Below are 13,484 nucleotides of genomic sequence, written 5' to 3' on the forward strand. Positions count from 1 at the left end.
TAGAAGTAATAAAATTTCAATGGGGATCGCTATTATCTCTGTTTTCACAGTAAGTTCAGGAATGTATTCACTGCAGATCCAGAAGTCATGCTGTAAGGCCAAAGGATGCAGGCTTTCACTGGCACATCTAGACCTTAGAAGAATGAATTGTGTTTTTAAATTTAGGACTAGCTTTGTGATTTTGGCTACGCTATTATTTTTTATTGTTCTTATTGTTAATGCTTCTTAAATTTAACTAAATGTTGTTGTTGATGGATTAGGAATACTCCAATTGGAGTTCTAAGTCTTCCTGGGTGTGGGCTCAAACTAATACAAAAGAAAGAATCTATCTTCTAGATACTGAACCCCATTCTAACATCTCACTAAAAGACTAAAATATATTTGTAAAAATATGATGCAAGAGCAATGTTTTAAAACATAGACACTGATTTCACACATATACCCTAATTCTAAACTCAAGTAGAACATGCAAAGTCCTAATAGGACTCAAGGGAAAAAAGGACCTCTTCAAAAAGAGGATGTTATAAGCATAACTGAAGTTGTATGGAAATCAAATTTTAAAACCCTAAGAGAACAAATTCACTTCTTTGTTCAAAAAAAAAAACAACTTGTGTAGCCTGAACAGATACAGCAACCATGAAATAAGAAACTCTGTTCAGAAAAGAAAAGCAGAAAGCAAAAAAAAATGTATGCCTGTATGAATTGACCTGCTTTGGGTAATAATATACTACAGCATTTTGTTTTTGTTCCCACTAGTAAAGAACTATATGGTCATGTAATGAAAACATACGATGAAATAAGAGCACTATCAACCAACTCTCATAAAAATAGTCTTGTAGGGTGAGGGAGTGGGAGGCTTTTATAGCTGTACAGTTTCCTAGCAGGCACAGGAAATGTCTCCCACAGTTAATACTGTGTCTATCCCTTTCCTAAAACTGCCCTGAAATGAATATAGATACCAGCATGCAACGAATACAAGTACCAAAAATGTTTTTAATTTATATTGGTAAGCCACATACCCTTGCTATTTGATTATTCTAACAGTTTAGCTCAAGGCATGCATCACAGACAGAACACAAGTAATGATGCATGGTTGTTTATTGAATAAATATATATATTACAGCACAGCTCTCTCAGCTGTTTATATTACATACCATTTATTAAAGGCAAAATGAGTACAAGTGAACAATTAAAAAGCGCAACCCCTTTTTTAAAACCTATGAAAATTTGATAAGCTTTCCCTGAGGTCCTCTCACCTTTGTCTATATTGATGCATTCCATCTTAATTTACCTGATCATTAGATTCCAGTTTGTTCAGCTGGAAACCAAAAACAAACACTAATTACTTTGACATCCCAAAGTCCTAGCTGTCCTCACCCCCTCCCCAGACAGCAGGGATAAATTATAAAGGGTCGGCATGATAATATCTTGGTAAGTGATGAGTCACATCACCTCTTTGTCAATCATCCATGAGGGCTCGCACAAGATACCACTCAATCTCATTACTGAGTCCTAGGGCTAGGAAGACAATACACACCAGGAGTCATATTTCAAACAGCAGGCCACCATGATAAGATACAATTCAATAGATTGTTGATAAATTCCCACTGGCTTTTAACACAACTGTCAAATGTTTATACTTCTTAAAAGAGAGAAAAGACATGGTGAAAACCAAAGATTATGCCTCAAAGAAACACATAATATTCTGCAAATACATATGAAAGCATAATCCCAAACACAACATAAAATAACAATAATTCTTGAAGATAGGCACCAGTGCTTAACGCTGCTACAGCCAGAGGTGAGCTTCTTACACTCCCTCGCACCAAAAAAACTTCACAAGCTCCCAACTTCCTGTCAATTTTCTATATATACCAAGAACACAGATGATTTTACAGTATGAGCAGTCTGTGCAAAATAGTTTCTGCCTCATATGCTGCCTATGTGAATTTTAAAAATGTGATCTACAACCCAGAAATTGGACAACTACCAAAATCCCCAGCCACTAGCCATGTTGATTGGAGGTTTCTTGTAACTTTCCCAAATTGTCTAGAACACATCTGATTCCCTCCTGTAGAAGTAGGGACATTTAAGTGGCGGGCAAAATGCCTTTCAAAAATGCTTACCCACCATTATTAATCTTTTCATTAAAGAACCCCTGACAAGCATCCCTGGAGAACAGCTTGAAAGCCACTGACCTACATCATTAGGGTTGTGAAGAAAAGTGGAGGGGAACAACCATTGGTCATGTGATTGCATAATTATAGCTGTTTACTACCCAAGTTATAAACAATGTCTGTAGAAAGCAGACATTGTGCTTCTCTTAGTTTCTCTGAACCAGTACTGTAGTACTACTTTCTTTTTCTTCCTCCTCAGTAATATTATCAGTTTATTGCTCAACTTAATTATATAAGTAAACTTCAACTAAAAGAAATTCTCAGTGATGTCAATGAATGCTGTAATTCCTCCTTGACATTTTCAACCCATTGTTTACATTAAACCCATAATTTCAACCCGCAAGTTATAGAATCCAGCTCATACTGATGCTCTAGTGTAATTTCTTTGTTCCCTGTATAACAAAATAAAAATAAAAAAGATCACGCATGGGTTGCAGGTAATGCTCACTAGCTTTGTAGGCTGTTTGCCATTAACTCCGCTTTCACACCTCCATTTACAACAGTGAAGTATATTCTCCACTAAAAATGAAAAATATGGTAATCACCTTCATCAGTGACATTTCATGACAGGAAGACATTACACTATTAAATGGCAGCATATATACAGACTTAATAATGTGTCGGCTAACAAGCTAGTGTCAAGTTCAACAAGCTCAACATATTCCATTCCCACCTGAAGACAAGGAGGCTGGCCCTTTTATTTAAAAAGCTGAATGTTCCTTTTAGCCTTGATATTAAAAAAAACTCTATATACTTACGACATTTCAACAATGCTTCCAATGTTCAGTTTAGATAAAAAAGACAAAAGATTAAAATATAAACAGTTCAAGTCAAAAATAAAACACAAGATGTAAAAAGCAGGAAGATCTTACAAGTCACATAAAGGTAGTCAATATTCCTAAACGTGTCTACACTTCTGGGAAAACAGAAAGTTCTCTCTGTGGAAAGGGACAACAAAGTATGTGCACAACAGACCTCAATGAGTAATCATTCCATGACTGGACATCACCAATAGCAAGTCCCTCTGCCTGATATCCAAACTGCCCACCACTGAGAGTAGGCAATATGCCAAAGAACGTTGGCATATACAGAGCCTGGCATTGAATACCTAAGAAAATCCGCAGTTCAAGTGCAGTGAAGAGATGTCACTTGCAGAACAGATGTCAGTCCCAGTGTTACAATGATACTTGCCATTTTCAAAGATTCATAAGCAAACTGGACAGCATGAAGGCACCACATATGTAATGCAAAAACCAACTTGTGGGATCCAACTATACACACAAGAACAAGCTGCCGTGACCATCAGCCAGACGCAATCCTCCCCTCTCTTTTTAGACAGAAGAATAAATGTGGGAGTTTTAAAATTATTGTTAAACAGTTTCTAATATGCCACTGAGCTGTGAGATTAACAATGGTGAGTTTCAAACAGGCCATCTTCAAAGCATGGTCTCTAAACCTGCCTTGTTGAAGCTAAAAGGAATTAGTCTTAGCTAGTTCTGGGTTCAGAAATGGGAAACTACAGTTAAATACAAAACACAATGAAAATGTAAAATCATCCTCTAAGGCTTAAACCATGTGACAGAGAGTTAGGATAGTTACCAGTGAACTTAAAGCGCAATGTAACTTTTCCCTGCTCATGAATGTTACACTAATTAAAATTATATTTTATTTCTCACCCGCCTCTTCCCGTGGCTTGAGACAGGTTACAAAATAATTTACCGTAGGATACAGAATGCCGTTCAGTTCTATCAGTCCTAAGTATTGTAAGTTATCACTGAATACTCTTATTGAAGCACATGTAATTGCAACATGGTGAATTATTGGGCTTTTCTAAGTAAAAAACATTGTGAGAAGGAAGAATACAACCTGAAATCAAGGAGGGACTTTGCCTCTATACAAACAAGGTGATTTTCTGCTGCATAGCACTCTGGTGGATAGCTACAAGAGGGCAACATGGGAACACTGTCCCCCCTATAAAAATTTTGCTTGTCACAATGAATTTTTTCCTCAGTCCTGAAATTTCTAGCATTACAGAGAATGAGACATTGACAACCATCACATCCAGAACTCTAATATCATCTTTGTTCATGTTCCCTTGGTAACTTTGCCTTTCCCTTTTCTTTGAATGCCTAACCTGTATGTTCAAATGTCAAATTCAGGTTACAGCAATCTGGAACTTCGGGGACTGAAGAAAAATTTCACTGAGGGAAAGAATACTTTGAGAGAAATGCTTCAATTTTGCCCTCCTGCATAGCTAAACTCCTAATAACATGACACACTCACCCAATAAAATAAAAACTGTGTATGTGACAATGAAAAAAAGGCCTTCATCAATGACAAGTTGTTGACTATTTCAAACATGTGCAAATAAGATGGAATGCCTCAATGTAGTCCAGACAGTACATTCTGCTTCCCCTTTTATGCTCTAGCTATTGCCAGAGCTGGTTGTCAAAACATTCGTTATTTGAACATTCTTTTTAGAAACTGCACCAAGCGCCAATAAATAGGACTTGGAAGGAACTGAAAGGGTTTCCACCAACAGCTGCTATGAAAGACAGATTGATAAGCATGAATATTCCAAAACACTGCTACAAATTAAGAAAAACCAGGCTGATTTTAGTTACTATATACATATTCTACTCTTCCCTCAAGGAGCGCAGAATGACATTCACCTGAATTTTCCCACTCACCATTGCAACCAAAATTAAGTTAGGTTGAGAGATGTTGGCTGAGCCAAAGCCTCTTGCTGAGTTTTGTGACCAAATAGCAAACTTCAAGGAAGAAGAATGGTCAAGGAAAATCAGCATTTGAGGCAGCTCTGCTGAGGCTAATTTTACATTTACAGAACTTGGCAACGTTGCTGGTTAAATACTGAACACGTGGACTAAGCAGCATCACATTAAACTCTCAGCAATAGGCACCTGTTTGGCGGAATACCGTGAAAATAAAGATAGACAGGGTAAAATGCAAGACTAAGTTGACAGAGGTAGAACCTCTCATCTTTTTAACCTAAGAAATTACGTTTATATGCATCAAGAAAAAATACTAAATAGAGATAAGATTCCACTCCATAAAGCTGCCATAAATAACAAAATACAAAATGCACAAAGCAGTGAAACATTTATTGGACAAACTCCAAAGCATAAAATACATTGTGCAAGCCTTCAAAGTTTTCCTAGCTTCTTCATCAGGCAAAGATGTTAAAAATCGTACATGACAAAAAAGATAAAAATATTAGATTCTCAAAACTATATTCTATGTCAGATGTTGCTCTATTATAAGTTAAGATGCTACTGATGAATTGCAGTGCTGGCAGATGTACTCCTCTTCTTGGCCATGTGAGGACTTTGTTGCAGGTAGAGACCTTGCAAGAGTCAACTTCCAAGCATTTAGCTCCCGCTTGTTTTAAGGTGTCTTTATTGTGGCTATAACTAAACTGGATATCTTTATATCCAGGAAACATTTTTTGGGGTAGTTGTGTTGACCACGCAATACACAATACAACAAAATCCATATTCAGGCTACCCCTGAATACATTTCCTTAATTCGAAGACACCCAGTTTAGCCTCAAAAGGGTAGGCTATATTTTCAGATGAACAATGATTTCAGCACCCAATTTTTATAAAATTCCTCCAATAAACTGCCTAGATCAAGGGACCTGCCATTATTAATTTTATGCACAACCTTTTAAGGTGGATGTATTTAATTCATTGTGGTTTTTAGTTATCATTTGCATATACCACTCTTCCTTTTGGGGAAGAAATATTCAATTTATCAAAATACTCATTTAAATTTAGTTTTACATTATGATAAAATGCATATAAATGCATTACATATTTCATTGAGGGATGCTACACACTGACTTATTGATGATTTCATTAAAGAGATAGTTTCAACAATTATGCTGATACATAATCAACACCTGCATTTTATCCTACTCATAAAATCTTTTTAAACACATTTGTTTTACCTACTACTGTAACGCTGCAATTTCTTCATTCTTTAATTTAAATTCTTCCAAAATACTTTTTATTACACATGCAATATTTGATCAAGTCAGGTCCATAATTTCATATATGAACATGGACTTTTAATAATCCTTAATCTTTTTCTCTTCATAATTTTAAAAAAACACTGACACAATACCACCTCTAAAATGTTCCGCACGTAAAGACAATGTATTCAAAGTTTTTTGTTTCTCAAATCACTGACAGCATCTAGAGAGAATAGGTATGTTTGCACACCATATACGTATGCTTACCACGACTGAAAAACGACATATGAGTGATATAGATGATGGCAATACTGGTAAAAAAAATCCATTTTTTCTAGTAGATATCTTCAGAAATCCAAACTATGATCTATTCTTGAATAAGCACCAAACTTTCCAGAACAGTTCATGACCTCCCTGCGTCTTAAATAATTATATTGTCAGACATCCAAGCAAGCCATAAGTGATTATTGTAAAAAAATCACGCTCTCCCTTTTTAGATCTGGGGCACTTGATAATCCATATAGAATCCTATCCATAATGGCAATTATCTCCTCTCTCATATAATACCACATCTGAAACAAAAGCTTCCATTTTAGTTAAATGAACATTGCAATTTTTTTGTGTACAAAAAAACAAAATGCAATTCCAAGTATATATCTATTCTCAGCACCTACAAGCAACTTTCCAACTTCTATTAAATATGCATGTGAGATTATGATCACAACTGGACTAATTGCTAATTGCTCATCAGCACAATAATTATGCCCAAATTTAGGGTAACAATTTTTAACATTATTGAAATGATGGGGATCCAGTAGAAATAAAATATCAGTTAAAGAGAATTATTCATTTAAAACCCAATTCCTTGGGTTTTTTTCTTTTTGTTTTTATGAAACACAAGTCATTCACACTGATAGATAGGACTGAAAACATTTCATGAGCTAAAAATATCCTGACAAGTCATTTATATAAAATATTCTTTATTTGCCTTATCCATTTGACATTTAGAATTACAAACAAAATCCAAACATAATACCAACAAATACATGTCCCAACATAAGCTAAAGAACTTGTCTCTCAAATGTACTCCACCATTTTTCTTTATGAGACATAATTCTCAGAGGTATTTTTTAAAACCCTCTTCTTTTCCAAATGGCCATTCCCCCCTACTTCCATGTAAGCAATTTGTCACATTTTTCAACAGAACAAAGACAAGAAACAAAATGGTAACTAAAGCCTCAGCTCTCCATAACAGATCTTCACAACCAGAATCCCCTCCAACTCAGTGTCATCAATTCTTCCAGCCAGATGTGGTATTCTTCTTCTCACAAGCTTCAGGCTCTTTAGCCAATTCCTCCATCTTCCTTGGCATCTAGATACCTATTCCTTCACAGTTCTGCAAAATTTGTGTCATGGTAGTTGTGATCATGATTTTCTCAGCATGATAATTTAAACAGAAACAGAAAACTCCACAACTTAGACTTCCCACTTCTCGCAAGAGCAAAGTGAATGATTTGAAATCCTTTTTCCTGGCATAATACCCTAGGAGATATCTTGAAATATGAGCACCACTGTGTCTGAATATTTCAAAGGAGGTAGGCTACTGAAATCCTGCATGACCTGAACTGGGGATTGAGGGAGCTCTGACAATTCGTACAAAGTTATCTCTGAGGCTATCTCATGTGGGACCAAGTGTTATTTTCAAAACAATACAAATAAATCAGGGATTTAGAGAATATGTCTGTCACTCAAAGGGAATAATTAGTAACCAAGACTCCTCATTCTCTAGCACAATACCTCATCTAACATTCACTCAGCAATTTTTATTTTCTAAATGTTGCAATTTAATGTTGCATGTAAATTGCAAGATCTTTGAGCCCCTGTATCTTGGCATCATGGGGAAAGCCCAACAGTAGTGCTTCATTAGCACTTTTTTTTTTCATTTTAGTTGATGGGACTATTGATTTTTTATCAATAGGCTCTAAAGTGGTGGCGTAGTACTATTTCAAAAATGCTTTATGGTATCTTGCCCTGTACCTAGAAATTTCATGGAAGATTGACACAGCATGATGGCAATAACAGAGGGAGCAGATGCATAGCTTTGACTGCCACGAATAACCTTTCCCTGTACAGAAGATGCCAAAACTTATGATGGTGTGTGCAGTGCTGTATAAAATAGCACTAGGGTGCACAATTCTCTCACCAAGCCTGTGGATTTGAGGGATTGGGAATGAAGCAGGCCAGGATTCCTGTGGGTTGTTCATACAGGGCCATTTAGTTTGTTTTTATTGTGGTCCATAGGTGGTTGCAACTACAGTAGAGTCTCACTTATCCAAGCTAAACGGGCCGGCAGAAGCTTGGATGAGCGAATATCTTGGATAATAAGGAGGGATTAAGGAAAAGCCTTTTAAACATCAAATTGGTTATGATTTTACAAATTAAGCACCAAAACAAATTTGACAGAAAAAGTAGTTCAATACGCAATAATGTTATGTTGTAATTACTATATTTACGAATTTAGCACCAAAATATCACAATATATTGAAAACATTGACTACAAAAATGGCTTGGATAATCCAGAGGCTTGGATAAGTGAGGCTTGGATAAGTGAGACTCTACTGTATCGCCTTCCAAACACTTTAGAGCACAGAGCCACACTGAATTGGACAGAGGTTAGGAAGACTGTCCTGATGTCTAGGGTATCATGGGAATTGAAAACCAAGCAATATCTTTTTTGTGCTCTAAGCTTTCCTAAACTCTGGCACTAAGAGATATTCATTCTTCTTTCTTTCGCTCCTCTTTTTAATAGGCTGCGTGTGACTTGCCCTCCAGGTTGGATCGTTACCTTGACATGGTGCTGGGGTTTGAGTGCCTCGAGGAAGCCATGAGCTATACTGTGCTATACTATTCCCCATAGTAACCTATGGATGCGAGAGCTGGACCATAAGGAAAGCTGAGCGAAGGAAGATAGACGCTTTTGAACTATGGTGCTGGAGGAAAATCCTGAGCGTGCCTTGGACCGCAAGAAGATCCAACCAGTCCATCCTTCAGGAAATAATGCCCGGCTGCTCATTGGAGGGAAGGATATTAGAGGCAAAGTATTTTGGCCACATCATGAGGAGACAGGAAAGCTTGGAAAAGATCACGATGCTGGGGAAAATGGAAGGAAAAAGGAAGAGAGGCCGACCAAGGGCAAGATGGATGGAGCGTATCCTTGAAGTGACTGGCATGACCTTGAAGGAACTGGGGGCGGTAACAACCAACAGGGAGCTCTGGCATGGACTGGTCCATGCGGTCACGAAGAGTCAGAGATGACTAAACGACTGAGCAGCAGCAGTGTGACTTGCCTTCTACCTCTCTGCCTCAGTAATGGGATGAGAGAACAGGTTTGTCTCTTCCCACTTTCCTCCCTTCAACAATATGCCTGGAACTGAGAATGGGCCCTTCCCATTCTCTTCTCTTAAAACATGATAAGGACATGCCCTTCCACTCTCTGTTCATAGATTGTGTGCAGGGCACTGCCACTCTACATTGTGCCTGAGGACTGTGCTGAGGTCCTCCATCCTCTCCCGCCCCATGACTGGGACTATGTAGGAATCCATGTCATCCTCACTTATGACTGGGAATCATGTCAAGCCTTTCTTCCCCCTTAACCTCTTGTTATATAAAACTTCAGTTTTCATCCCCTAGCTCTCCCACCTTTCTTTCTGCTGGAATATATTACATCTGCTCCAAATGGCAATGGACAAAGATTTCCCTGTGTCTCCACTGAAATAAATAACTATAACTCCGATGTTATGTATAATATTTTATTCCACAAATGAACACTAAATGGGTCTGCAGTCAGAACAGTATGATATGTTGGTAGCACCTTCCAGAAATAGTTTCCTGTACATTGGATAATTAGAAGATTGACAGCAAAGATATGTGCAGAGTGCCTTTATGTAGCCAAGCTACATAAGCATGTGTTGCATCTAACTCATAGCTGTCCAACCAAATCACTGCAAGCATACATGAACACAGATATAACAAGTGGTTTGACAAAAGTACAGGCAGCAGGCAGCAATCTTCTGATCTGTGGAAACTGAACTTATGGATCATATTCCTGTGAAGAACAAAAAGAAAAAAGAAAGACACATTACTGATAAAATATTGGTAAGTAGTCTTATCATAGTTGCTTTGGGTCTCAATCAAGAGAGAAAAATGAGATATAAATAAAGGAATAAATAAACAGAGGATAAGGAAGATCTATACTTTATTAAGGTAGCAATATACTCAAAGATTCTGCTGGGGTGACGTGGAAGAAGAGCCAAAGAAAGTGTGGGTTAACCTGTTTCCTTCTCTCCATCGTTCCTATGGGGTCCTGTATGCAGGTAGAAGATTCATATTTATCAGGGCAAACTCCTTGCATTCCTAAAATACAAAAGTGGGAATAACTGTTTGGTAAGCAGCAAGGATGCTTTTGAGAAATGATTAATATCTGTTAATTGCAAATGAAACACTGGTGTCCTATTCTTCCTTGTTTACAGTAAGCCCTTGATATCCACTGGATTTGTTTCCAAAACTCCCATGGACACCAACATCCATGGATGTTCAAGTAATGGCACAGTAAAATGGTGTCTCTTTATAAAATGGCAATCTCAAGCTTTGCTACTTGGGATGTTTTTTTTAAAAAAAAATTAACTTGTAGGTGTGGAATCTCTGGATACAAAATCCATGAACATAGAGAAGATGTGTTGCTTACTTGTAATCATGTTTCTTTGAGTGGTCATCTGTGAAATCGCACATATGGTAGTTTCCTGTGCCTGTGCAGCAAGTCTCGTAATCTTCTGGAAAGCTCTTTGGTTTAAGGCTATAGCCCAGCCCACACTTGCCAGATGATATATAGCCAGTGTGAGGGGCTGTAGCCTTAGTTCCTTCGCCACCTATGATAGCCAAAGAAAGAGAGGCATGACAATAGCAGGGAGGATGGGCGGGGATGTGCAAAATTCACAGGTGACCACTCAAAGAAACATGGTTACAGGTAAGCAAACCAACTGTCTTCATGGTCTCTGTGAAATCACACATATAGTAGACTAGAAAGCTACTGACCTTGGATGGCAGGCGTCATGCCACCGATGACAGTAGTATCACCCAAGTAGAATGGGTGGGTTGGAGGTAGGATTTGTCCAAATTGACAATGAGCCCTAGGCCCTACAAAAAAGACAGAGCAAAGTGTAGATGTTTCAGAGCTGGCCACCACGAGCCAATCGTCAATGTATGGGAACACTGTCACCCCTTCCAGTTGAAGGCAGGCCGCCACTACCGCCATGCATTTTGTAAACACCAGCAATGAAATCTTGATTTGAAAGGGTAACTCCTAAAACCAAAACACTGCTTCATCTATCATTAATGACAGAAAGCGACAACGCTCTGGCCAAATTGCGATATGAAAATATGTGTCTTTCAAATCAAACCACGCCCTCTTCATCAACAGGAGAAGAATTGTGGACAACATAACCATACGTAACTTCTGGGGTCTAACATAAACATTAAGTTGTTGAGTCTAGGATGGGTTGTTGGCCTCCATCCCTTTTAGGTACCAAAAATATTTTGAGAAAAAATAGTGGGGAATATCTGATGGCCACAGTGGCACAATCATCCCCTTCTGTAATAACAACTGAACCTCCTGCCAGAACAATGAAGAATAGGATGTAGAACATGGCCTCCTGAGCTCCAAGAGCATGAGGAACTCTATAGTGTACCCTTTTTCCACTATCTGTAACACCGATGTGTCAAAGAAGTAAGATGGTGTTCATGTTCTTGGGAGGCACCACTGGCAATGGAGTGTCAGCATAATACCCGACCCGAGGACCCAACACACTCCAGGATCACCAGTCCCACATGATGGGCCTACCACGGGACCGCATATGAACAGTGCGATCGAACACTTGGTGCGGCAGGGAGATCCATGCCTGCATTGCTCATGGGTGACTGACCTCCCTTCGGTGCGTGGGTAGCAGCAACATCTGCCCCCGGAGCACATCCACAGCTGCCTGCTCTGGCAACCTGTGCATTGGAGGGAACACAGCAGCGCCCGAGCCCTCCAGTGGGAAATGGCCATCCTGCAGTCTCGCTGCCTCTCCTGCAGCAGGGAGGGGGACTAGTTTGGTTCCATGGAGGTAAGAGACAGTGTAAGAGGATGCCCAGAAGCCGCTGGAGGCTTTTGATTCTTTCCTGGTTTCTGCCCCTCCTGGTGTCGCTCTGCTGCTGGGTGCTGATCCGCAGACGCCGACTTAGAGTGTTTCACCACAGTTGGAGCCATCCCAGCCGGTGAAGAGGAAACGCCTGAAGGTGAGGGCATTTGTTTGCTTAAAAGTGGCGGCAGCTCTCATATGGTTTGCTTTCTGGTACTGGAAGTGGAAGGGAGTAGAGCCTGCTCATAAAGCAAGGCCTTAAGACACAGGTCTTGATTCTTCCTGGCCTGGGGTATAAGAGAGCAACACACCCCACAAGATCTTACAATATGCCCTTCACTTAGACAGGGCAAACACACATAATGTCCATGCTTTGCAGAAGATTCCAAGACTTGTGCTACCATATGTGCATTTTCACAAAGACCACGAAAAAGAACTGACTTTACTTACTTGTACCCTCCCAATTCTTTTAAACGTCATAGAAGGAAGAGGTCCTATACTCAATCTTATAGCTATTACAGGAACATAAAGAAACGGCATAAGGGAGACAAATCAGGTATCTTCAACATTGCAATTTCTGCATCCTCTGCCATTGGACTCACCTGAGTGGTTTGTTGAAAGTTAAAAGTTCCAGGTTTCCAGATGGGTGTTTGGTGCTTTCAGCTGCATTACTGTTAAGAGCTCAACCTGTGTGGATGCTGGAGAGAGAAGCATTAGAAGAGAATGTAGCAATTCTCTTGCTTCCTTTGGAAAATTTTTGTTTGTTGAGTGTCTTGTGGTAGATTCCACTGTACCATTTCCCACACTGTGCAGCCAGTGTTATGCTACCACAGAGAACACAGTACCATGCTCCATACCCCATATCTGGGTCAGGGCCTGTTTCAAGGGGGATTATATCCTGGCAGAGATGTACAGTGACTGGTTGGTGATATGTGTACCATCCTAATTCCAGCACTTTCAATATGCATGTGGTTCTAGCAGGTGGACTGAGACCAAGGCACTTTAAATGTCAAGAATTTTCTCTGGTTTCCATGTGCTAGAAATCACCTAGGTCTACCCCGACTTGTACCAGTAGATTGGGTGTGTCCAAGATTTGAGTGAGGTTTCCACCCTTTCTCTGACCATTATGGCACTTCT

General features: G+C 39.1%; 1 protein-coding gene and 1 long non-coding RNA gene across 3 annotated transcripts in view; both read right to left on the bottom strand.

The window, feature by feature from the left end:
* pcca (propionyl-CoA carboxylase subunit alpha) overlaps positions 1-13,484 on the bottom strand; it is a 299,632-nt gene that overhangs the window by 255,499 nt on the left and 30,649 nt on the right. The window lies entirely within an intron of this gene.
* LOC134297571 (uncharacterized) lies at positions 7,135-11,256 on the bottom strand. The gene is made up of 3 exons (XR_010004365.1): positions 10,916-11,256; positions 10,502-10,584; positions 7,135-10,276 (listed from the first exon to the last, which is right to left on the bottom strand). It is a non-coding gene; the product is annotated as an uncharacterized LOC134297571 (long non-coding RNA).

The sequence above is a fragment of the Anolis carolinensis genome, chromosome 3 (assembly GCF_035594765.1).
Source record: "Anolis carolinensis isolate JA03-04 chromosome 3, rAnoCar3.1.pri, whole genome shotgun sequence".
NCBI lineage: Eukaryota > Metazoa > Chordata > Lepidosauria > Squamata > Dactyloidae > Anolis > Anolis carolinensis.